The sequence below is a fragment of the Zingiber officinale genome, chromosome 2B (assembly GCF_018446385.1).
Source record: "Zingiber officinale cultivar Zhangliang chromosome 2B, Zo_v1.1, whole genome shotgun sequence".
Taxonomy (NCBI): Eukaryota; Viridiplantae; Streptophyta; class Magnoliopsida; order Zingiberales; family Zingiberaceae; genus Zingiber; species Zingiber officinale.
In genome coordinates, this window is record NC_055989.1 from 29,863,948 (window position 1) to 29,870,472 (window position 6,525).

Consider the following 6,525-nt stretch of genomic DNA (forward strand, 5'->3'; position numbering starts at 1 on the left):
TGACACTAAGTCCATTAATAAGATTGTGCCCCTTCCGAAGGGGAAGATCACACGCTCTTAATTAACTTCCTATAGTCATCCAAAAATGGAAGTCTGTTCTAGTGATCCGCAAACAAGCTCATCCGTTATGGAGGAAGGCACTCAGAGCCAACGCGCAAGCTTGTTTGCATCACTTACAAACCAGTAATGGAGACCATGGGATTTATTTAAAAATCCCTCACCCACTTAGTTATTTATAAATGAGGAATTTTAACTATGCTAGCCTACTAAACTTGTAAACTAACATGCACACACAGCACAATATAAAAGCAATAAATAGAAAATCTAATTTTCAACTATTATGGCTTTTGTCTCTAGTTGTCCTCCGTGTGTTGTTATCCCAAGCTGCTGCCATATTTGGCCAACGCCACCGGGTCCAGCTGTCGCATCCATCTTGCTCCTAGTTCCGCTGCGCCTCTGGTCCTTAGAAGTTCCCACGCTTTGCAAGATTCGATCCGCGACATAAATAGAATTTTATATTTCTGATCCTATATTCCATAAAAGCAATGTACATGTATCTAGATCAAAAATAAAATCCTAATAAAACTAAATACAGCTCCTACTGTATTTTAATACAATCATACACACACAGATAAATGCCCTTGACATGTCCAAGGGTCCAATCACACACATAATAACTAAAAGCCATAATAGTTGGATCCTGCATCCACAAAGTTAGCACATCTTACTATTAACCTGCCTAAATTATGTATGACATGTGCATAATTAAACTAATACCAAATACACAGAGGCAAAACCCTAGCTCTGATACCAATTGTTGGTTGGTACTCGGAAAACCTAGAGGTTCCACTGTACAAAAATTTTGTACAAAGGTCTGAACCTTTTCCTAGCTACCATGTGTTCTTTTAAATTAAATTTTGGATCGCCTGCGGAATTTAACACGTTTGATCCAAAACTTAATCTATTTGTTCTTTTAGGTTTTGACTTGGATCTCCTGCGGAACTTAACACGTCGACCCAAGTCACCTTAAGTTATTAATTCCATTAAATATTAATTTCCATAATTGGTTCCCAGTACTGACATGGCGAGGCACATGGCCTTCTTGGATACGGGAGCAACCACCACCGACTAGACAAAACCTCTTATGGAAAGCTAATATTTAATTTCCTAAAATAACTTTAGGTTAACCGAAAAAATAATCAAATCACAAGGAAAAATAAAACAAAAGAACACAACATCGAAAAATATATTCGAAATACTAGAATCGTAAGCCTCTTGTATTTGGTATTATTTCCAAAAATAACTAGTATGATGCGGAAAGAAAAATTACTAGTTATACCTTTTAGAAAGACCTCTTGATCTTCTACCATATTCCTCTTCTAACCTCAGACATTGTGTGGGCAACGATCTTCCGAGATGAGAAACCACCAACCACCTTCTTCTCCTCCTAGCTAGGTTCGGCCAAAAAAAGCTTAACCAAGGATGAAGAACAAAACACCAACCAAGCTCCAAGAGATGCTAGCTTTCTCTCCTTCTTCTTCTTCTTCTTCTCCAAGTAGTATCCGGCCGCCACAAGAGCTCCAAGCCTTTGAGAGTTTCGGCCACCACAAAGAGGGAGAGAGGAAGAGGATGGCCGGCCACTCCAAGGAATAAAAGAGGGAGAGAAATAATAGAGGTTGTATCTCATGAAGGCACCCTCACCCCTTCTTTTATATTCCTTGGCCTAGGCAAATTAGGAAATTTAATTACAATAAAATTTCCTTAATTCCCTTGACATGATTTAATTGAGAAAAATAAAATAAAATTTCCCAAATTAATCTCTAATGGCCGGCCACATCAAAAGAGATAAATTAGACAAGTTTTAATCAACAATTAAAACTTCCTAATTTGTTTCCGAAAATTTTAAAATTAAAATTTCTCTTTAAAAATCTCTTCATGGTTGATAAAAAGAAATTTCTATAATTTTAATTTTATCAACATGTGGATAATTTTAAAGAGAAAATAAAATATCTCACCAATCTACAAATAAGGAAAGAGATCTAATCTCTTTCTTTAATCTTTTGTAGATCTTTTACAAGAGAGATATTTTAATTTTAATTCTCTTTAATAAATTATTTCTTCCACATAATAAAAATTAAAATTAAAATTCCTTTTTAATTTAATTTGGCCGGCCCCCACTAGCTTGGGTTCAAGCTAGGGCCGGCCACCCCAATTTATACCTAGGTCGGCCCTAGCTTGGTTCCCAAGCTAGCTTGGCCGGCCCCCTATTGGTGGGTATAGAAGGTGGGTATAGGTGGGTATAGTACTCTATAAATAAGAGGCTACGATAGGGACCGAGAGGAGGAATTGGTTTTGGTCTCCCGAAAAAATTAAGCATCCCGTGTTCGCCCCGAATACACAACTTAATTTTATCAATAATAATTCATTCCACTAAGGAATTATTATTGAACTACCGCACCAATCCCAAATTACATTTTGGGCTCCTTCTTATTATGACTGTATTAATCTCCCTGTGTTTAAGATGTCGAATGTCCACTAATTAAGTGAGTTACTGACAACTCATTTAATTAATATCTTAGTCCAAGAGTAGTACCACTCAACCTTATCATCATGTCGGACTAAATCCACCTGCAGGGTTTAACATGACAATCCTTATGAGCTTCTCTTGAGGACATTATCAACCTAGTATCTCTAGGACACAGTTTTCTTCTATAATCAACAACACACACTATAAGTGATATCATTTCCCAACTTATCGGGTTTATTGATTCATCGAACTAAATCTCACCCATTGATAAATTAAAGAAATAAATATCAAATATATGTGCTTGTTATTATATTAGGATTAAGAGCACACACTTCCATAATAACTGAGGTCTTTGTTCCTTTATAAAGTCAGTATAAAAGAAACGACCTCAAATAGTCCTACTCAATACACTCTGAGTGTACTAGTATAATTATATAGTCAAGATAAACTAATACCTAATTACACTACGACCTTCTAATGGTTTGTTCCTTTCCATTTTGGTCGTGAGCTACTGTTTATAATTTATAACATTATCTTCTGCATGTGACACCACATACTATGTTATCTACAATATAAATTAATTGAACAACTACAACTAAATGTAGACAATTTGACCAAATGTGATTCTTTATTCATAATGAATGTTTACAAAGCTTAGGCTTTCAGAATACACTCCAACAATCTCCCACTTATACTAATGACTAAGCTGTCATATCTTCTACCATACATCTGATTCTTATTCCCTCCACATGCCGATCAAAATCTTTCTAGGAAGGGCCTTAGTGAAAGGATCCGCCGGTTATCCGCTAATGCAATCTTGGCGATGACAACTTCTCCTCGCTCCACGATATCTCGTATCACGTGGTACTTGCGCTCTATATGTTTACTTGCCTTATGAGCTCGTGGTTCCTTCGAGTTTAGAATCAGGACCGCTATTATCACAATAAATTGTGATAATTTTGGGCAAACCAGGAATCACATTTAAGTCTATTAGAAAGTTCTTGAGCCATACTGCTTCTTTAGCTGCCTCAGAGGCTGCTACATACTCAGCTTCCATGGTTGAGTCTGATACGCATTTCTGCTTAACACTCCTCCATGAAATGGCTTCACCTCCTAAAGTAAACACATAGCCTGATGTAGACTTACTATTGTCCCTATCTGATTGGAAATCTTAATCCGTGTAACCCACAGGGAGCAAATCGTCTGCTTGGTAAATTAGCATATAATCTCTAGTCCTTCTCAAGTACTTTAATATATGCTTTACCGCAATCCAATGTCCTTGTCCAGGGTTACTCTGATATCTGCTGACCATGCCCACGGTAAAATAAATATCAAGTCTCGTACATAGCATTGCATACATAAGGCTTCCTACAGCCGAAGCATAAGGAACTGCTTTCATGTCTTCTATCTCCTTTGATGTCTTCGGAGACATCTCTTTAGATAGAGTTATTCCATGCCTAAAAGGTAAGAAACCTTTCTTGGAATCCTGCATACTAAAACGAGCAAGGATTGTATCTATATATGAAGCTTGGGACAGACACAACATTCTTTTCTTGTGATCCCTATCACTTTGATCCCAAGAATGTGTGCACACTCTCCTAAGTCCTTCATATCAAATTGTTTGGACAACCATACCCTTACGTCTGATAATACCTTGACATTGTTGCCAATTAACAAAATATCATCTACGTATAGTACAAGAAATACCACCCCGTTTCCGTTACACTTCTTGTATACACAAGACTCATCCGGATACTGAATAAATCCATACGACTGGATTACTTCATTAAACCGGATGTTCCAAGACCTTGAAGCTTGCTTCAGTCCATAAATGGACTGATTGAGCTTGCACACTAGATGCTCTTTGCCTTTTTCAATGAACCCTTCTGGTTGCTTCATATGGATGTTCTCTTCAAGACTTCCATTAAGGAAAGCTGTCTTGACATCCATTTGCCAAATCTCATAATCCATATGAGCAGCAATGGATAAGAGTATCCGGATAGACTTAAGCATGGCTACCGGTGAAAAAGTCTCCTCATAATCGATTCCCTCTTTCTGAGTATACCCTTTCGCAACAAGCCTAGCTTTGAAGGTTTCTACCTTCCCGTCTGTCCCTCTTTTCCTTTTGTAGATCCACTTGCATCCAACGGCTTTTACACCATCAGGTGGTTCTACAAGCTCCCAGACCTTATTAGAGTACATAGACTCTATTTCAGAATTCATTGCCTTTTGCCAAGATGCTGCATCTATATCTTGGAGTGCTTCGTCATATGTTCGTGGATCAGGTTCATGTTTACCCGGGATCAAGTCCGAAGACTCTCCCAAAAACATGAATCTTTCAGGCTGCCTTACAACCTTCCACTACGACGAGGCACTGTCTGTGGTTGTGTATCATGTGTGACACATGTTGTAGTCTCTTGTGGTACTTCATCTTGAACTAAGGCAGACGTGTCCTCTCTAAGTTCTTCTAAAACAACTTTGCTCTTGGGCTTGTGATCCATTATATAGTCTTCTTCTAAAAGCGGGCATTGGTGCTAACAATGACCTTCCGGTCTTTAGGACTATAAAATAAACCACCTTCGTTCCTTTGGGATATCCTACAAACACGCGAACTTCTGTACGGGATTCTAACTTAGACTCGGTTTCAGCACATTCGGACTACCCAAATCCGAATATGTCTTAGACCGGGTTTTCGCCCATTCCACAATTCTATGGGAGTAGAAGACGATTTAGAATGTACTAAGTTCGGAACGTGCTTCTGTTTCTAGAGCATATCCCCAAAACGAATTTGGTAATTCTGAATAACTCATCATCGATCTAACCATCTCCATAAGAGTCCTGTTCCTTCGTTCTGCTACACCATTCTGTTGGGGTGTTCCAGGTGCAGACAATTGGGATTGAATCTCGGCCTCTGATAAGTAATTCCTAAACTCTCCTAAGAGGTATTCGCCACCACGATCAGATCGTAGTGTCTTGATACTTTTACCTAGTCGTTTCTCCACATCAGCCTTGTATTCTTTGAACTTATCAAAGCACTCGGACTTGCGGCGCATTAGGTAAATATATCCGTATCTTGAATAATCATCTATGAAAGAGATAAAATATTCAAAACCTCCTCTTGCCTGGACAGACATAGGACCACACAAATCAGAATGAACCAATTCTAACACTTCTTTGGCTCTATACCCCTTGGCCTTGAACGGCCTCTTGGTCATTTTACCTTTCAAGCAAGATTCACAAGTTGGAAAATTTTCCAACTCTAACGAACTCAAAAGTCCATCAGCTATAAGCCTCTGAATCCTACTTAAGTTAATATGACCAAGCCTTAGATGCCAAAGATATGCTTGGTTCATTTCCGAAGGTTCTTTTCTTTTATTAGAGTTAGAAGATGAGTTATAAATTTCCATGTTTTGCCTTGTGGAAGAAATTGGATTTAAAGTATACAAATTGCCAACTAATGCACTAGAACAGATAATCACTTTATTTCTTTTAATAACTACATCATTATCGAAAGAAACCGAATATCCATCTAAAAACAGTTTTAGAAACCGAAATTAAATTCTTTCTAAAGGGTACATAAAGACAATTTCTTAAACCAAATTTCTATTTCTACTAAAAGATAAGTAGACGCCTCCCACGCAATAACCGCCACCTTAGTAGCATTGCCCGTAGAGCGGTAATCTCTCCTTCGAGATAGTCGTCGGGTTTTCGAACCCCGCAGGAATTGCAGACATGATCGATGGCTCCGTGATCTACACACGGTCCGGTAGATAACACCGCTAAACATGTTTCAACAACTAGAGCATGAGATATACCTTTGTTTTGGTTCCTACGAGGACAATCCGCCTTCCTGACTCTTATAGATGAAGCACTTGCCCTTCTTCTTCACTCCGACTTTAAATCCCGTACTCTGAGATTTATTCACTTTTTCGAACCAACTTGTTTATTCTTCTTCTTTCCTCTCGGTTTAGAAGTAGAACCATTTTCAACATAGTGAA